Genomic DNA, 18155 nt, shown 5'->3' on the forward strand with positions numbered 1-18155 from the left:
TCTGGGTTTCGGTGTGAGAGAGATGTGGATTGCACAGGTGGCCCCACAGCTGCTGCACACAGATCTGAGGGAGCGTGCCACGTTTCTTTAGGCAGTCTCTCAGAGCTCTCCCCACAGCCTGGCTGCTGGAACACACCACCTTTGTTTGGCAGCACCAGCGCTGCAGCATCAGAAAGGGGGTTTAATATCACTGAATATAAGGTTATTAGAAATACCATTGCTTTCACAAGTACACAAATATTGAATTACTACATCTCTTTGAGATGGGCTGAATTACGAGTAGTGTTTCATTGACTGATTTATGTTGGAAATCCACATTTACAAATTATATTCACCAATAAGCTGGGCTTAGGTATGACACAGGAGTTATTGCTGTTACTCAGGAAATGTTTTCTGCTTTGGCTTTTGTTCTTGGGAATGCTGCACACCAAACGATATATTTCCCACATGAAATAGCTTCCCTGAAACATCTGCTGCCAGAAAGTTTGTCTGGAAGTTGCAATGATGGATGAATTTTTGACAGGTAATTGCAATTCAGATCAGATGCAGACAGATTTAGTACCAAGAAGCTCCCAGTTTATTAAAATCACCATTGATTTATTTAAGCACCCCCCTCTCTTTTCACCACCATTCAGAAATGAATCACTTGGGTATGGTGTTCAGGGCTCATCCAGCTGCTCATAATATGAAATACATCAGTTCAGCCCAACTTTATCTATCTCTCAGCACTTCTGAAGGACCCATCACCACAGTACCCAGTCACCACCAAACCTGACATCTACTGTTAGTGTAAACCAAAGAAATCCTAACATTTGGATTAATTACGTGGTTTAAAGTCCTCAGGCTTACTAAAGTAAATTGTCAGCACTATTCATCACACCTATGAAAATTATGTTTCTATTACATAGAAATACAATCCCAGTACAGCTGTTTTGGGCTGTGCCAGCTTTAGACAAAGGAAACTCGCATTCATCTCATCATGTTCCAGACAGAAAGGAGTGATCACACCCAGACACCTGATTTTAAATCCATGTTGATTTGAATAATGTTATTGGCACGTGGTACTTCCACCGGCCCTCAGTGAAGCAAGCAAAGATTCACTGTAGCTATTGGACTCAGCTCTGGCTGTTCCCAGACAGATTTCCATCAAACCTTTAGGAAAGTTAGACATTAACTTACTTTGCAACTCACATCTGTTCTGATAAAGCATTAGTTATGCATGGATAGCAGCCATATGACCTTCAGCTAATTTTCTTATACCTTTCCCAGACTAAACAGAGCTAGGGAAGTGTGGGACATGCCTGGAAAAGAGCCATGGAAAGTTGAGGTAAAATGAGCATGGCAAATGCAGACACTTCAAGCGTTTCTACTTGACTGAACCCAGAACTGGCACTACAGTTATTTCAGAATGACCACTGAAGTGACTCAAGGAGAAGAATGGCAGAAGGTAACAGGTGATATCATATTGAAAATAACTTAAAAATACACAGCTGCCAGCACCTGCTCTGAGATCCCAGAACTCTGCTGCTGTGGGCACAAGCAGACATCAAAGACAAGTGAGACCTGAGCAGTGATGCTCCTCTGAGTCCTATTCCACCTGCCAATTACTTCCAGCCCAGAGGGACTTTCTCAGCCAGATGTAATTTTGTGCATTTACTGTCAAAGCTAAGTACCATTAGGCTCGTGTGGATACAAGTGTCTGCTCCAATTTGTTTGTCATTTTAAGTCTATTTGGGATGCTGCTCTTGCCCTAAGCCACTGAGTGTTTCTTTTATTATTCCATATGCCACTAAGTGTACTTAAAGCAGGAACCTAAAGGCATGTCTGCTTTGGAGCAGCTAGCAAAGCCTCTTGCTGAAAACAACAACAGGAGTTGTTTTCACACTGACTCTCAGAGTGGTTTAGGTGTTTTCTGGAAGGAACAGTGGCCACACGAACGTTCTCAGCATACATGGACCAGTGAATTACAGAAACATCAATGCCTGGATCCTTCCTGCCACCACAGAGGTTCAGGAGATGCCTTTCCCATTCTCTCCACCTCCCTTCTGCTGTCCCACAAAACTCCACAGGGAGTAGAAAAGGAGAGTAAGGAGTCATATTTTAACCAATATTCATCCTCTCTTTAATTACATGGACTGCTGCAAATAAATCATTCTTCTGCCAGAATTTTCCAGGTATGAACGTTCATCAATCTTTTAATGATTTTAGATAGAAAATGTGGATATTCTCTCTCTCTCTTATAGTGCTTGAAATCTTTAGTAAGCTAATATTTTAAGGAAAGAGGGCCCACAGTGTCTCTGACAAAGCTGATTATAGAACATCAGAATGAGGCTACACCTCCATTAAAAGAAAGTTTTACAGGGAGTGAAGATTTATAGTGGTGTTCTGCTGATTCATGAAGAGTAGATATGGAAATGCATTTCTGGCAGCCACTCAGTGATGAAATATGTAGCATATAATGCATTTGTCTGTAAGACAAATATGTGTGTTGGCTGATTAAAAAAGATATACGAACTTGTGAAAATAAAGAAGAGGAAATTATTCTCAGCAACAAACCAGCTAATTATAAAGCCAGTGGGAAACAAAATGTCTGTTGAGTAACTAAAATTTTTGCTAAACAGCAAAGTTTCAATACTGATTTCTAATGCACTTCATATGCAACTTCAGTATCTAATGACCAGTAGAAACTTTGGATATTTGAAATGCACCACTCTGCTGGTCCTAGGCCATTTGCAGATGTGTGGCACAGCAGGCACCGACAGGTGAGTGGGGGATTTTTGACAATTGTTTTTTAAGTTCTCATCAGAATCCATCAATCTGACAAACAATTTTTTCAGAAAGACCAGTTCAGCTTCAAACGTTCAACAAGTGCTAAATGAAGCTTTTCCAACTCAGAAGTGTCTCCATGTGTAGATAAGACCAATATGTGAATGCTGATGGATAAATGTCACCTGCCTGAGAACGCCAGATTTCAGCTTGTCCTCACATGAAAACTATTTGCATTTGTACAGATGTGCTGATTTCACATGCCTTTTGGACAAGAAAATAGAAATGTTAAAAAACAGCTTCCCCCTATTTATGTTTAAAAATAAATGACTCAGTTGCTCTGTCAGGTTCAGAAACTCAAAGCAACTGATACTGTTTGAGAAAAAAATATCAGGATATAAATCATCAAGCTTATCATCTAAAATTTCTCAAGTCCTTTTGCAAAAGTAAGACCAAATTGTGTCATGGGTTCGGTCACAAACTCCTGAGAGATGAGGGCTTGGAAATCTGTAGATTTCCCTGAGACTTCATGGTTCCAAACATATTCTCCAAAGTTTCAGCTTTGCTAAAAGGAGAGATAGTAGGTCTAGATATGTATTTTAATTCAAAAAGGAAGACGGGGTGATACCTCAGAAGTGACAGTATTTCAGATTTTTTTCCTGGTTCTGTTCTGCTTGGCTTAATGGAATGCACAACGTTCAAAGGATGTTTTGCTTTTCATATTTCTTTTTTTGCCTCTTCTCTTCTATCCCTTAAGAAAAAGAAAGGAAAAGATAAATGGCAAGAGGGAAAGGGAGCGTTTGTTGCTCTGTGGCATACAAAAGAGAGGGCAAAAAAGAAGTGTAATAACACACTGAAAATAGTTATTACCAATTTCTGTGAAGTAGCAGCAACTAATTTTATCAACTGCTATATAAAACCCTCTATGTTGTTTTCTTTGCTCATCCATACCTCTTTTATCTTGTTAGGATGGGATATAAAAAGGTGGTGCTAACCAAAGCAAAGCAGCTGCATTACGCTGAATTTACTTTCCAGTGAAGGACGGTGACGTATTTGCAACCTTCCAGGAACATTCCCAGTGGCAGAGCTGGCAGCAGAGCCTGTCCCCTGTCACTGGGGATCAGTGGATACTGACTGCAAGGAGGAACAAGCCCGGGTTCTCCCAAGAGCTGCACCAAATCCGTGCTGTCAATACCCATGCTGATGGGACCAGGCATTATTCTTTCAGCATAAGCAGCCATGAGCTGAGGTTATCCATTATTTTGACCTTTCTCATCTCCTGACATCACATTCTCCCCACTTTACTTGCTCGTAAAGCTCTTGCCTGACCCCTCCCTCAGCCATGAGCCAGGGTCACCCTTGGAGCTGCACTGCCCTTTTCAGCTTCCCCTTAATTTGATCTTCCATGTCCATTTTGTAAAGTTCACATCCAACAATGCTGTTTTCTTCTAGAATCATGACAGAGTCCTCCTGCACAGCTGCTTACCCGTGACTTTATTCAAGTCTGGAACTCACCTCCCCCTGGCTCTCAGGCATGAATGGTCCTTAGGATCAAATCCACTTGGGCATCGTTTAAGTGCCAGCGGCTCCACGAAGGAGGAGAGGACAGGAGAGAGGAAAGGACAGGACAGGGCAGGACCAAACCCCTTTATTGCATGGTGGTTTCTACATCTGATAAGAGAGGTCACAGGAGTAGGGTGCAAATACACAGACTCAAGAATCTCTCTCCTATTGAGAATTTGCTGGTCAACTGGTGATTATTCTTCAGCTTCCTAACAGTGGGGATTAGAGGCTGGAACTTTCTAACTGCACAAAACTATCTTGGCTACACAAAATATTTTAGGTCCTTCATTTAATAAAGTCTTTCTTAGTTCATCTACTCTGAGAACACTGTACCTGTTCAATATCCCTTGTTGGCACCCTCCGGATAATATGAAAATACAGCAGCAGCAATTCCCTGTTTCACAGTTACCGTCTCCTTTCAATAAAGACATTAAAACTCTGCCAAAATCCTACAGAAACCTGGAATAAAGTTTAAGTGGCATGCTTCATTTTTTTCTACCATGGGCCCTTGAATCCTACCATGCTACTGGAACCACAAACATTGCCCAGGATGGACACCCTTGCTCGGTAATTGCATCCTCTTATCTTCTTCTTTAGCCTTCCAGTGATCAGATTGAATTATCCAGCCTAATTATTATCCTGCAAGATAGCCTACAGGAATGCCATCAGATAAAGAAATTGTTTTAACACCATAAAACATTAACACAGCACAAAATATCTGTGCACAGGGCAGAGGTACAAAGCAAACTGTGCATACACATACTCAGAGTGCTTTGGTTTCCCTGCTCTGCTAAAGAATAAACACCTTTTCAGTTGTATGAACTGAAATAGGGAATTGAGGGAAGGAGATTTTGATGCCATAGCCAATATGGATCAAAGGTGAACTCATAATTTGTATGATTCCCCTTACGCATACGATAAGAACAATTAAAATAACAAAATACCAAGCTGTGACACATTGAGAGAAGGTGGTGTATGAAGGTTCCTATGTAACTCCAAATATTCCTTGTAATCAGGGGATAGTAAATAGTTGATTGAAAACAATACCTAAAGGCTCCAGACCTTTTGTCATTTTTACCAGGGATCTGGTGCACAGGTGAAAGATTCTGAGGAAAGGTTCTCTCATTAAACTGTGCATTAATAAAATAAAAAGATGCTGCACCTTTGATAAAACACAGCAGGCTTTGTGACCATTTTTATGTATCATGACAGAGCAGTAAAAATTATTTCAAAGCTCTAGGCAGAGAACAAACCCATCTGCTGTCACTCTATGGGAAGCTGTCCTTCCCTCAGTTATTGCTAATGCTGGTATTTTGAGCAGAATATTTCACAGTGCTCTGATGGCTACCTAAAAAGGAGTAGAAAACAGAGGTTTAGTCAACTGTTTGACCAGGCAGAACAAAAATAGTCAAAAGTATTAAACACCACCACCCCCAATGAGAGATCCAATGATCTAGAAAAAAACTGTAAAATCATGGGAAGATGCAAAGGAATTCAGAGACTTCATCACAGGCAGCTAAAACCCATCAGTCTCAGAGCCAGAATTAAACCCAGTAATGTGTCTTTACCACCTCACCAATGGACTTTGACATCAAGTCCTAAATGGGAAAGATTAAAGAATAGGTTTAAGTCAGACAGTTTGCACGACAAGGAAGAAAACCTAACCGAGGTTTGCAAATCACGTTTTTTCTATCCATAATTCTGTTTTAAACATCACTTCCCTTACAACTCTTACTTCACTGCAAAGTGCCTTTTTTCCAAGTAGAAATAAATAATTAAGCAAGTATTCTTCCTGAGAAGATGGTTTGATGTCTGTGGAGAAATCTGGGCTATAATTTACAGAAAATAGGTTACCTAATAAAAACCCATTACAAAAGTAACAGGATTGGAAAGGAGGAGGACGGGTCATTTCTCACAAGGAAGTGATCCATTACTGATTCTAATGATGTTAAAAAAATCAATAGTTCTCTTATTTTTGCCTTTCCTAGGCTGGTAGATTGATACCACTTTTTTTTCTTTCCACCTGTGCTTCCACTGCCCAGCTGATGCTGAGGAACACCCAGCTTCCCTTTGAATTTGGTGCCAGCACACAGCTGAGATGGATCCAGGGATAACACGTGCCTGGACCCCACAGTCTGCACTCAGTGCACACCTAGAGCTGTGGAGACAGCTTGACACTCTCACATTTGCATTTTCTCCGTGTTTGGTCTCATTTTACACATGATGGGAACAAATTCCTGCCCAGTTATCCGTAACCAACATCCTGCCAAGCATTCCTCAAGGCCTTTCAAAACTTAAATTAAAAACTATCAGCAACTGTGGAAAAATGAAAGGACTCTACTACAAATTATACCCATTTTCTCCAGCATTTTAAGCCATTGGTAGGGATGGAGGTGTTTTAGGGTAATGCCCTAGGAACAAATAGAACTAAAGAAGTTAATACGGTTTTACGTAAAATCTAATAAAAAATCCCTCAAAACACAGCAAAGCCCAGGTCAATTTACTGCAATTGGAAAGGTTAGAAATATTAGAAGAATTATATAAAAGGCTAATAGAATATAATGATGTCATTTTAGGTGCCTCTCGCAGCTTGTCCTTTAAAATACAGCAGCATCATAGATTTGGAAGGTCAGGAGGAAAGAAAAGGCTACATGTGAACCATCTCCTCTTTGTTTTCCCATCTCTGTTTTCTCTGCAATGGCCTGATGACAGACATCAGCCTGAAAAGTGAACTCAAACCTCAGTCAGGATTGCAATGGGATCCACAGCTTGGGTTTCCAGTTTGCAGTTACACCAAAGAATGAAGCTTTACAACCACGGAAAATAAAAAGGAAAAGAGCACAAGGTCACGACTAGAAAACGAGCACTTCTTTCTCACCATAAACTTGTTCATCAGACAAGTATTTCTCCTCTAGTAAAAATTAATCCATGCTAAATCTGCAGGGAGTGCAGTTCCACATCTATTACAGATAATGCACCACCCCTACTCAATAATGTCACTGAAACCAAACTTCAACATTTTACATTAATGTGACTTAAAGAAGCAATCAACAGCATATGGTCATGTTAAACCAAGATGAGTCACCATGTAAAAAATGATTGTTTTTTTCCACCCAGAGGAAAGATGAAGCGCATCTTTAGTGGCAGAACCACGAGAATATCTTAACCACCAAGTCTAAATGCAGCCCCAATACACTGGAGATGCACAGCTGAAGAGGACAAGGCCAGTGGGTGGAGGCTGCCCTGCCAAGGGCCTGGGTCACCCCTGCACAGAGGTGTGAGGCTGCACGGCCTCGCTGTTTGCAGGAGCCTGTGGAGACACTGGCTGACAGCTACAGAAATGTTCCTGGCACGGCTCAAATGCTTCCTGTTCCAACCAGTGTGACAAACCAATGAAGATCTGCAGCAGGTCCCTTACCCAAGCAGTGGGTTGGGGTGGGATCAAGAGGTGACTTTTCTCCCTTTTGCTCCTTTTCACTTGGACAAGATGTACTGCAGCTACCAAAATGATGAAGGAAAAAAGGTCTTAATGGGAAAAACGCCCAGAGCTTGTGAATTACAGAGAATTACACTGACTTTTGAAGTAGTTAAGAGAATGATAGAAGGAGAAAGATCTTCATATTGAGACAGTTTAAAATAGGAAAAAAACTATTCATCATCATCATCATCATTAATAGGTATTTTTACAGCAATTTGTGGGGGGCAGGAGAGGGGAGGGAAGCAAAAGGCCCCAGCAGAAGCTGAATGAGGGGTAAGAATGATCAGCTGCTGACCTACTGAAAGATTGGAGGTGAAACAAGTGTGACTTGCTGCCCTTTCTTACACCATTCCAACACTGCTGCAGGTGTTCCTTGTTTTCTGTCACTGCACCATGCACCGACAGAACCACACTGGGGTAACACAAAGAGCCCCTCGTGCACAAGGATGGTACAGACCTTATTTCTTTGGATTTTGTTGCGTTTATGTTTTGAAAAACAGTCACATATTGCTTCCATGTATTTTATTCTGACAGCTCCTGATTAAAGACAATTCAAACTTGTCCAGGTTGGTCAACAAAGTATTCTCCTTCATCATCTCACATAAATTCTGCTATGGAGTAGCAGTGTAAATATGGCAGGACATTTATAAGAGTCTTCAGTCTGTTTATTCCTCATCTCTTTTCCCTGGATTTTTAAAGGAAGCGTTCACCATAACATCAAAACATTTGACAAATGACCAGATACTAAAAAACGCCAAATCCTGATCCAGTTATAATCAGGATAATCCCACAGAAATATTCCCAGAGCTTTTATAACAATGCCTGAGTTCAAGGTGGAAAGACTTAAACAAAATCCACAGTCTTCAGATGCTAAAACCTACACTATTTGATAAATAGGGATTTAGTTCCAATTAAACAGATGATTAAAGAAGAAAAAGCTCAGAGAATAATCAGCACTAATTATACTACTGCTGCTGGTGTAATTAATCAGTTTTGCGACCTGCAAAATTGAGATAAGGAGCTACAAGATGTGGAGATGAAAACTTGCTATGCAGAAACCGTGGATCGTCATTATCCAAAATAACACATTAACACTAATTGCTCCTGGGGTTGGGTTGTGTTTCTGCCCCTTTCTCCTGGCTGCTCTGCTCTCCCACGCTCCCTGGCCCGTGGGACTGTGGCCACTTCCAATATCTGCAGTGCCCTAAAAGGACAAGGAATATTAACCTAATCCTGGCATTCACACCCGTATCCATGCCTCAAACAACTCCTTGCACAGCCTGTTGTTGTTTATGAAGCTGTTTTTCAAGAGCCAGTAAAATAAACTATAAAAAGGATTTTCCAGTGACATGAAAACTATAAATCACCAAGACAGAAATTCATGGACGCACCTTTATCTAACGTGCTGCCCTTGAGTCCTCCTGTTCAGCATTACATATGAGAATACAGCAAATGGTCTCCAATAATCTGTGGTTGTACACGTTTGCTGGAAAGGGATGGAATAATGGATCAGTAAATACTCTTCATCTCAATTGTCTTTCAACATTAGTTTTAAGTTGTCCTGGCCCCGCAGGTTTAAAAAGTATCCTTAGCACTACTTCAGAGTAGTTTTTGTGATTTAATTTCATATTTATGCCTTTACTCAGCTGCAAGAGATGTTTCCAATAAATAAAGAGAGCAGCTATGAATCTTCCATCACAGCTGTAAATTCTTGCAGCAGGCTACATTTTTAGTGATGCAAAGGCTGGCGCTCGTGGGCTCCTTCTCGATAAATACATCAATGTCTGTCTGAAGCCCCTGGTGGAAATATGGCTTCAATTTTTTTCTTAAAAACATGGATCAATCATTGTTGCCCTTGCCTATTCTTTTCTGTCAAACGCTTCAAATGTGCTGGAGTGTCTGTAAAAAGTTGGAGAAGCACTTTGGATCCTATTGTGTAACATTTAACTTGGGTGCAGCTCTTGCTTTCTTTGAGCTGCACAAGGAGCTGGCTCCCACTTGGAGATGAATGTGAGGATTGGCAATCCAACAAGTTCAGCAGATTTCATCAAGGAGTGCAAGGGCCCTTCTTGCCTGCAGAACACCCTGAGATCAGCATCTAAGATCTCCCTGTGCCCTGGGGCTCCAGGTTACAAATTCTGTATCCAGGGAAGAAAGCAGGGAACATCCTACCAGTAGACACAGAGCAGAGGAGGTTTACACATTAAATCAGCTTTCTAATTTGGTGAAATTTAGAATTTTTAATTAAGTGAATAAATTAGAATTAAATAAATTACCAATCTACTTTAGTAAAATATACAAAGTGAATTATGAAAAAACAAAAATCAATTGCAGACCAAGCAGATTACTGGAAAGCCAGTAAGAATCAAACCCTTAATTATTTAATTATTGTCGTATTTGGGTCTTGCTCACTAGCAATGAAGAAGAGCCACCATCTCTGCTCATGTCCAAGTCTCTCATCAGAGCTGTATCAGCCCTAGTAGTTGGATTAAAACACAACTCCTTTGAAACTCCCAAAGTTTGTGACTCACTGGAAGGAAATTGCAAAGGATAGATAGCTGGGAAGAGTGAGCTTCCCCTCCTGTGAAGTTTGCTACTTGAGTTTTTTTGCCAGTGACACCCTCATGTCCACCTGAAATATAACATGAGGAAGTGGCTTTGATCCCTTCTCTCTAATGATCTGCTCAGTCAGAAGCTTGTCATGAAAATGTGACACGACCATCTTGTTAATGCTCACCTTCTGGAAGAGCTGTTCTTTGAATGAAAGTATCAAAGATCCTCCTTAATCTGCTTCATGGGAAAGTCTCTATTTTATGGCCATATGCAGTAAAAATTACCAAACCTCACAGTATTTCAAGTTAGAGCGTCGCATAGCTGAAGCCAGCCAAGTATAACCCCTCAGTGACTGCTTGGACACCTTCAAAGACCACAAAAACTGACAAAAGCTGTTTGGAAAGCATTGTTATCAATACTGCCTGTGCCTCAAGAAAAAAACCCAGACTGATTTTTTTTAATGGATTTTCTTTGGACTCATTAAAAAGCCAACCACAACAGGAACCAAGTGCCAGTGTAACAACAGCATGCTCAAAAAAGGCCTGTTTGCTCTCCACATGAAGCACCTTCTGAAGGAGATGCCCTCCCCGAGGCAAGAAGCACATCAAAGAGAGCCTGAGTGAATCCCTGTCTGCTGGCACTGGATAAACATCCTCTGGGAAGAGACTCACGTGTCCGTATGTACCAGGATATGGGAGAGCTGATGGCCTCACATACTGCTGGCAGGGCTGTACCGCTCTTCAGTCCAAGGGAACAGGGACTGGCTCCAGAATTCAACAGGAGCCAGGAGCTTGGCTCAGCAGGAGAGCTGTTACCCCATCAGACCCTGCAGAAATATCATTTGTTCCCAAGCCACAGGCTCCAGACACAGTCAAGGATCTCCACCTAGCAACATGAAAATAATTGTGACTTTTCTTGGGCAATACTGCACAGCACCGTAGGCACTCACCTTCCTTGTGGGAATGAGGCGGCTCCTTCTGTGTCCTCATCCCCACAAGCAACACGAGTATTCCAGGCACCCTCAGCACTCCTCCTGGCTCACTGATAGATGCACTGATGTGAAATGTCCTAAAATTCCAGCAGCATTCTGCAGAAGGCAAACACAAGCTGAAGCCTTGGGGAGGGTTTTCCACATGCCAGCAGAGGTGAAGCTCTGGAAAGGCAAAACTTTCTGTACCTTGTCTGTTCTGAGGCAGCCTCCTACAGCCCAAGCTGCCTCAATCCAAGCTGCAGTGACAGATGGCAACATGTGTGGCAGGCACTGGGCATTTTTGATGTCCAAACAAGCCACAGGTGGCTGTGCTCTTCAGCACACAGGGCAACCAGAGCCCTGCATGGACGGGAGGACATTTGGCCAGGCAGACAAATCTCATGTTTGCACTCATTGCTGCAGCTTGGGGTGATGCGATCCTTCCTGCAACAAAACTAGACTCAAATCAGGAAAGGGAAATTGCAAGGTTTTAGTGGACTTCTACCATATTTCTGTTTTACTCAGCATCAGTTCTAAATATGCTAATACTGCATTAGTTAAGTAGAAGAGCCTGAAAAATGTAGCAGAAGCACAGAAGTCCTCAGAATTCCAGGTCCAGGGTGATCATCTTTCCTCTCCCTTCCTCCCAGGAACAGTTGTCTGATCTTATCCATTATCGACAGCTCACAACACGAAGGGTACAATTCCCCAGTGCCCAAACATCCCTGTGCAGGTTCCCAGGAGCTTATGGACCCTACTTCAGTTTCTAGGCCATATTATTCACTGTTCACATACCAAGATTCAAGTCCAAAAGTTACGGGAGCTGTAGAACAACACGCTTATAAATAATGTTAGATCACTTTGGAAGCAAAAACATGGGGGCACGGTGTGCCAAAAGAAGCCGGAGAAGCATCTCTGGGATGTTCTAATTCTTATGAAACACCTCACCCCTTGAGCCTTACTCAGCCTCTGTCCATACAAAAAGTAACAGTGACCCATGGCCTGAAACAATGGTGGAGTGACCCCAGAACCTCACACAAAATGGCGGAGTGACCCCAGAACCTCACACAAAATGGCGGAGTGACCCCAGAACCTCACACAAAATGGCGGAGTGACAGCAGAACCTCACACAAAATGGCGGAGTGACCCCAGAACCTCACACAAAATGGTGGAATGACTCCAGAGCCTGACACAAAATGGGGGAGTGACCCATGGCCTGCCCCAGTCAGGGCCAGTTTTTGGCAGCTGGATAAATTCAAGGTAGGGATTTCGTGTCTCTGGCGGCTCCCTGGCAGCCGTTCCTGGCCGGTGCTGCTGTTCTCCCGTGAGCAGTAATGAACAGGCACAGCTCAGGCGTCTGCAGCTGGAACATTCCCCGGGAGCAGCTTCCCCAAACATCGTGCGGCGGCAGGTACAGCCAGGGAAGCGAGGTCACTCTGGAAATGCAGACAGCCATGTCGTCTTTTGAGCAAGAGAGGAAGCAAACAGTAACACCTAGAATTTCAGATCAGGTCAATGTTCTGTTTCCCTGTACTTTTGATTCCAATAATAAAAAAAATGGAAGGTAATATTCCTTACTAGTCCATGTCATGTGCTGTTATTTCAGACAGGTGATTCTCCTTACCCAAAGCCACACATCACTCCTCACCCCATTTCCAAGGACTGGATGCCCAGGCTCCAGGACAGCAGGATTACAGGACAGCCTGAGAGCCAACTTTTGGTTGTGGAAATAAAGCTAATTTGGGAGGAATAGGAAAGGGAGTATGTGAACATCTGCCTGCAGATGTTCTCAGTGCCCAGATGCCAGTGGCATGTGACTTGTTCCAAATAACGTGCCAAAACGTACCCAATAACAAACACACACCTTCCAACAAAACCTCCTTTGTCACCAGACAAAATCTGCCACCATCTTAAGAGCTGTTTAGTGATACAAACACACACACACAGCTTTTAATTAAAAGAAAGATGTTGTGAAAAATGTAACTACTGCTTTACTAAAATGGTGAGAAATGAAAAAATAGATGCTGGTTGATGGACTTGTTGACTTGAAATCTGTCCTCAGTTAGACCTGGAAGGAGCACAGCTGCTGTAAGGGTGCAATGAGGGCAGATTTTACATCACATAAATTTAGATTTTTTTCCTCTTAGCAACTTAATACTCATGAAATTATATAACAAATCTGTAAACCAATTACCAAATGTCAGAAGGTGCCCTGATTAAAATACACACATCCCCTGGAACGTGCCATATTCACAAATTAGCCATGTGTTATTTATAGCTCCTCAAGGCACAATAATGAAGAAAGTGGTAATGAAATCTGAAAGCCTGAATATCTCCCTTATGTCAGAAAGCAAATCCCATGAGACCCATCTGTAGCCCAAACTGTGGGAAAGAAAATATCCTTTCTAAAGCAAACAAAAAACCTCCAAACAACCTCCCCTGCCTCGGTAGTTTTGTATTTTTTGTTTCATTTTTAAAACTAGGCTGCAAATTAAAACCTTACCACACAACCTCCATTCATTTAACCATAATGACACTTTGAAATTCCTTATTTTTATTCTCCAGCACCACAAGCTGCATCCCAAATGCTTCCAAGAGATGGAATCCTCTTTTTTCCCCATGTTTCTGTCCATGTAAGGCTGAACTCGTACGCACACCAATTCCTGGAGGGGTTGCATGGTGAGATTGAGTTTTAACTCAAAACTCTGACTGCTTCACATTCAAAACCTGCATATTTACACCTACACTTGTTTATTTCTTCACTGGTTCAGTTTCCAACATCCACATGTCAGTGTCCATAAGGCCTTTTGCTATGTTGTCTCTGGCTGTCTCACATGCCAAAATTGACTTTTTACTGAATTTTTTGTCACATATTTTCTCTGTCCATTATTGATGATTCTGTTACTCTGCTTCCCATATGAATTCTTCCTCCTTAAAAAGAATGTATTAATATTCCTTTCTCTTCTTTACTTATGGCCATCTATACATCATATCATATGCAGAAAAGCCTTTCTGAACAAAGCTGCGGTAATTGCTGCACTGAAATATTTTACACTCAGCCAATTTGGTGCAGCCTACCTGTAGCACTGTAAGACACAATTAATTCATCATGTTGTAATGTGACTTCCAGCCAGCACAGAAAAAGGATAAATGAAGGAGACTGCCTCTGTTTTTGGCACATGGACCAGTTCTGAGGAACAAGTGGGGGTTTTTTCATGAGAGATGCAAACACCACAGAACTGCCAAAAACATTTGAAGGTCCATCAGAATATCTGCATGGCTCCAAATCCATACTGATACAATAACCACTATCAGTGATTGTATCAGTGATTCCACCCCTAGCTCAGTAACATCCTGACCATTCCACAAGAGCCTCCACCCACCCACCCACCCATCCATATCCATCCATCCACATCCATTTTCCAACAACAAACTATTGGCTTTTTCCCTCCTTATTTTCATCTGCCTCTCTCTGTCCTCCTGCATTCGCTGCCCATTTTCTCATACTGTTAGAAAACTTTTGGGCAGTTGAAAAATTCTTGGAGGCATCTGAAGGGGCAAAAAAATCAGACTAGAACAGGAGTTGCATCTTTCTATTACTTGTGCAGACCTGACTCTCAGCCAGAGGGTTAGCAGATGGGCATGTGTTGTCAGAACGTGTTCTGAATTTAAACAAAATTACACTGGCTCTTGCTGGGTTGCTGCAGTAGCACAGTGACCTCTGGAGCCATCTCTGCCTCTGCCCTGTGCTCAAAGGTGAACTGTGGTAAGGTTTAATTTGCTTGATTTAAAACCTTGGTGTATGTAAGAGATGGGGATCATAAAAACAAGTCTAAAGACAAATACATTAATTTTTTTTTTTCTCGTCTTCTCTAACCTCCTTTTCTGCAATTTTGTTTTTTATTATTCTGGACTTTGAAGAGCTCAGAGATACACATTTTAAAAATATTTCTAATGAACACAACCCTCTGACCTTTGCTTTTGAAGACAAATGTGTAGCTGTAAATGGTAAAAAACCAAAAAGCACCCCTTCAAAATACTTTTGTCTCAGCTGGTTTCAGCCTCAGATACAAGGCAGGAGACTTCCATGGGAGAAAGGCTCCAGAATAGAGTTCCTATGGAGATGCAACAGTTGAACACAAAACCTTTGGGGTTTGATTTTAGAGAAGCGTGGATATTTCAGGATAAAGGCTGACTTCATCCACCACTCCATTTTGGACTGAGTAGCTTTGGGAGGGGCTTTAGGCTTTTGTCCCTTAAATGATGGGAAGTGTCTCAACAAACTCAGCCTCATCAGGGGCAGCTGCTGCAGGATCCCAGGCTCCCTAAAGGGGGACTCTTTCCAGGCAATCCCTTCCCACAGTCACTCCATATCCTGCTGGCTCGCTCCGTGCCACCAGCAGCCAGGCATCGTTCAACACTGGGATGCTGGCAGAGACAGGGAGCCTCTCTTTTTATGGAGAGGTCAGAGTTCAAGTAGTCTTCAAATTTCAAATTATCATTATAAACCCCTACTTTTCATGTTTTGTTCACTCCAGCCTTTCCAGACTGAAGGGAGACACCGGGTGCTAAAGATTGCCTCCGTTAGCAGAAGCAGACTCCATAAGCTATTGTGCTGTTACATGTTCCAGTTATCTCAGCTTCCTTAATATCATTTAGCTATTTCTTTCCTTTATGGCTACCTTATTCTGCTTGACTCTGTTTCACTTTGAACCTCCACCGATGCTGAGGATTTCACACATTTTTTTTATCATGCTGTGCAAAATGCTGATGGAATCTTTGTGCAGACTCTCTGGTGGCAGTAAAAGGTTATTATTATCACTTCCCTTGTATCGTATCTCCAGAAATCTATGCACATGCTTTGCAGCCACCCATTTTGCACTGGAACCTGAAGAAATCATTTTGTTTTGCTCACTACAAAAGCCCTTTCTAAAAGAGGTGTCTTTCTAATTGTCCATTTTTAGAGCTGGTGCATGCATAATGCAGTGCTTTCAGGAGGGTTTGGAGTGATTTGCTCCAATTATCTGTACCTTACCCCTGGGGCTGCTGCCTGGCGCAGAGGTGAAACCATCCACGCTGAAGCAAAAAATCTGTTAGCTGTGAATGCAGAGTGAAAAGGGTTTCATTCACCAAGGGCAGGGATGGAAGAGCTGCATCCACAGTCTGTTCCAGCCATCCAATTACTCTGTTCCTGGCATTTCCAAGGATGTTAAACCCACATGGAGCTTTTGTGACCCCAATCCTCTATCTATAAAGGCAGAGAAGAAAGAGTGAGCTCGCTTTCCTCGCCACTGAACAGTTTCCATACTTCCATTCATTCCACCTGCTTTCTCTCTGCTATCCCACCTTCTCAACAATCTATGCCAAGGATCAGCAACTGCCCAAATTAAATGGCCATTGACTGCTATTATTCAGAAATATTTTTATGTAAGCAGCAGGTTCACCCAGGGTACTCCAGCCAGCCATGCAGCCATTCCCCACTGGCACACAAACAGCAGCTGGATATTAAAACATGGCTGTGATATCCATGTACTGCTCATATGCTCACCTCAGAGAAGCTGGGGAGACTCGTGCCTTGGAAACAGGGTCAAATGGAAATGATGAAATAAACCAGAAAAAAAAAAAAAGTAAAAGCTTTCTAGTGAATCTACTGGCTTATTGTGCTACATATTCCTAAAAATTCACTTTGCAGTCAGGACACATGGGGTTTGAATAATTTTCTGCCTTTACACTTCCCCTGCCACCAGAAGTAACATGGGGATGTTTTTCAATAAACAAATCTGCTCTTTTCTCTCAAGGTTTGTGTACACTCTGCGTGTGTTGGTGACATCAGATTTTTCACCAGGGAAATGACAAAAACTAACAAAACCAACAGCCCACGTTGCTGAAAACCCAAGAAGCCAAGCTGGCCGTGTCTCTGAAATATGGTATGACCAAAAAGAAAAATAAAATAAAATAAAAATCCCTGTCCAGCACAAACTGGGAAGTGATGGAATGAGGGCTTTCCTGCTGAGACTGTCTCCAGTGACCATCCTTCTGAGCATCCCATTATCAGTTTTGCACTGAGGATGCTCTCAGGCCAAAACTTAAAAGGTGACTGACAAACACAGGAGGACAAAATGAAGCAAAAGAGAGCCCATGGAAGAAGCCTTCTGTAAAACATGAGGGACCCCTGAGCAATATTAGATTCTTTTTCAATTTTTTTTTCCTCTTTAATTCTCTTATAGTAGATGATATTTCCTATCCCCTTTCTTTGGAATCCCTACAAAGTGAAAAATCTGTGTTTGGGTGCAGGCAGGCTGAGAAGTTTAACTGTGTATTAGACCTGCTCAAGCTAGGAAGCACATTTTTAATGAGTAAAACCCATACTTTCATAAACTGCACTCCAAAATTACATTCCAAAATCTCACAATGCGTGAAACAGATCCCTGGATCAGTCCCATCGCCAGCCCTGCCCATTCCTGTGTAGGGCTGCTTGGAAATAGAGCTCTGGGAGCACAGCTGGGACACAAATGACATTGTTTCCATTTGCTCATAAAGTGATGAAGTCTCATGTATTTGTCATATTCTGCACAAGCCTTTGGAAAAACCTTGAGTCCCTTACCTTTGCTTTTTCAGATGCTTTTAGATGATTGGAAAAGAGCAACGCTTCCTTCCGCCTGCAGCCTGCAAGAACAACCCAACGGCTTGGGAAGAACAATCCCGTTACACAGCCTGGAACACCTGTAAGAGACACAAACAGCAATTACCTTTTCTGCAGGAAAAGCCCATCCTACCCATCCAAACCATCCTGTCCCTTGCTGATAAATCCTACACTCTCACAGT

At 42.2% G+C, this 18155-nt stretch overlaps 1 long non-coding RNA gene across 1 annotated transcript in view; it reads right to left on the bottom strand.

Annotated features, from left to right (window-relative positions):
- The window catches only part of LOC147653296 (uncharacterized), a 29498-nt gene extending 17557 nt beyond the window's left edge, over window positions 1-11941 (bottom strand). The window contains exons 1-4 of the long non-coding RNA XR_015286591.1: window positions 11538-11941; window positions 11310-11447; window positions 11032-11186; window positions 9199-9293 (exon numbers count right to left, since the gene is read on the bottom strand). This is a non-coding gene — a long non-coding RNA (uncharacterized LOC147653296). The remainder of the gene's footprint in view (window positions 1-9198; window positions 9294-11031; window positions 11187-11309; window positions 11448-11537) is intronic.
- Window positions 11942-18155: the final 6214 nt, after the last annotated feature.

This window comes from Cyanistes caeruleus, chromosome 5, assembly GCF_971803275.1.
Source record: "Cyanistes caeruleus chromosome 5, bCyaCae1.hap1.1, whole genome shotgun sequence".
NCBI lineage: Eukaryota > Metazoa > Chordata > Aves > Passeriformes > Paridae > Cyanistes > Cyanistes caeruleus.